The sequence below is a fragment of the Globicephala melas genome, chromosome 18 (assembly GCF_963455315.2).
Source record: "Globicephala melas chromosome 18, mGloMel1.2, whole genome shotgun sequence".
Lineage (NCBI taxonomy): Eukaryota > Metazoa > Chordata > Mammalia > Artiodactyla > Delphinidae > Globicephala > Globicephala melas.
The window spans coordinates 46963989-46966465 of NC_083331.1; the positions used below are offsets into that span (position 1 = coordinate 46963989).

The 2477-nt window shown below is 43.9% G+C and overlaps 1 pseudogene; it reads left to right on the plus strand.

Annotated features, from left to right (window-relative positions):
* The first annotated feature begins 374 nt into the window (after positions 1 to 374).
* On the plus strand, positions 375 to 988 carry LOC115843029 (peptidyl-prolyl cis-trans isomerase A pseudogene; annotated as a pseudogene).
* Positions 989 to 2477: the final 1489 nt, after the last annotated feature.

The following is a 2477-nucleotide window of genomic DNA, read 5'->3' on the forward strand; positions in this document are numbered from 1 at the left end:
TTGTATAAATTTCAGAGTGTTTATTGTCAGTATTTTTTATTGATATTATCACAGGCTAGTGGCAGTTACATGGACTGTACTTTGATTACATTACTTTAGACCTTCCCAAGAACATTAAGTAAATACTTGTCTTCGTAAACAGTCAGGGGTGGAAAGTTTAAATAATAATTTTAATTTGCTATTTGAGAGTTGAGCCAAGAACCTTCAACTCTCCTTCACTTTCCCCACACGGGCAGGCCCAGCAGGGTCCTCAGGATGTCTTGGTGGATGGTCACAGGAGTGTCATTCCTTGGGCTTTCCTTACCATTCCTGAAAAAAGGTGTGTGCAAGAAACCTATCTTTCTATCTCTCCTCTACCGCAAGCTCCTTTAAGAATGATCCCAGCTTTGCAGACGCCGTCACCCCAGAACTTCCTGCGCTGCCCAACCATGGTCAACCCTACAGTGTTCTTTGACATCGCCATCAACGGCGAGCCCTTGGGCCGCGTCTCCTTCGAGCTGTTTGCAGACAAAGTTCCAAAGACAGCAGAAAACTTTCGTGCTCTGAGCACTGGGGAGAAAGGCTTTGGTTATAAAGGTTCCAGCTTTCACAGAATAATTCTGGGATTTATGTGGCAGGGTGGTGACTTCACACGCCATAATGGCACTGGTGGCAAGTCCATCTATGGGGAGAAATTTGATGATGAGAATTTCCTCCTGAAGCATACGGGTCCTGGCATCTTTTCCATGGTAAATGCTGGCCCCAAAACAAACGGTTCCCAGTTTTTCATCTGCACTGCCAAGACTGAGTGCTTGGATGGCAAGCATGTGGTCTTTGGCAAGGTGAAAAAGGGCATGAATATTGTGGAAACCATGGAGCGCTTTGGGTCCAGGAATGGCAAGACCAGCAAGAAGATCACCATTGCTGACTGTGGACAAATCTAATAATAAATTTGACTTGTGTTTTATCTTAACCATCAGACCATTCCTTCTGTTGCTCAGGAGAGCACTCCATCTGCTTGAAATATCCTATAACCTTTGTGCTCTCATTGCACTTCTTTGGGTTCCATATTTTCCTTATTCCTCTCCAAGTTTAGCTGAATTGCAAAGTTAAGTTTATGGTTATGAAATAAAAACTAAACAACCAAAAAAAAAAAAAAAAGCGATGATCCCAGACTGCTCTCTGAATGAGCCAACCAAAAAAGTGGCCCACGTAGCTCTTGCTTTTATTATGATTGATTCCTTTTTTTTTTTTTTTTTTGCGGTACGCAGGCCTCTCACTGCTGTGGCCTCTCCCGCTGTGGAGCACAGGCTCCGGACGCACAGGCTCAGCGGCCATGGCTCATGGGCCCAGCCGCTCCGTGGCATGTGGGATCTTCCCGGACCGGGGCACGAGCCCGTGTCCCCTGCATCGGCAGGCGGACTCCCAACCACTGCGCCACCAGGGAAGCCCTGATTGATTCTTTTAAGCAGCTTTATTGAGGTGTAATTGATATACAGTGAACTGCACATATTTAAAGCGTACAATTTGATGTGTTGACATATATATACCATATATATATATATATACACACACACACCTGTGAAACCATCTCCACAATCAAGATAGTGAACATATTCATCACCCTAAAGTCTCTTCATGCCCCATTAACATTCTTTCCTCTGCCACTCCTGCCCCCTCCCCTCTTCCAGGCAAACACAGATCTGCTTTCTGTCAGTATTATCTACTTTGCATATAAATAAAACATAAATTTATTTATTTATATTTTTGGCTGCGTTGGGTCTTCATTGCTGCACGCAGGCTTTCTCTAGTTGCGGCGAGCGGGGGCTACTCTTCGTTGTGGTGCGCAGGCTTCTCATTGTGGTGGCTTCTCTTGTTGTGGAGCACAGACTCTAGGCACGTGGGCTTCAGTAGTTGTGGTGCGCAGCTTCAGGAGTTGTGGCTCACAGGCTCTAGAGCACAGGCTCAGTAGTTGTGGCGCACGGGCTTAGTTGCTCTGCAGCATGTGGGATCTTCCTGGACTAGGGCTCGAACCCGTGTCGCCTGCATTGGCAGGTGGATTCTTAACCAGTGTGCCGCCAGGGAAGTCCCTACTTTGCATTTTTAAGAGTTTTATATAAATGAAACCATACTGTATGTACTCATTTTTGTCTAGCTTCTTTGAATTATTTTGAATATATATATTACGTAATTATTTTGAGATTCATTCCTGTTGTGTGTATGAACATTTCATTCCTTTTATCGCCAAGTAGTATCCCATTGTGTGGATAGAGCATGGTTTGTTTATCCACTCACCTGTTGAAAGATATTTGGTTGGTTCCAGTGGTGTATGTCAGTTGTATCTCAATAAAACTGGAAGAAAAAAATTATTTTTTTTCTTATTATTGTGTTGAGGTCTTTAAAAAAAAATTAATTAATTAATTAACTAGGTTGCATCAGGGCTTAGTTGCAGCAGGCGGGCTCCTTTGTTGTGGCATGTGAACTCTTAGTTGCGGCAT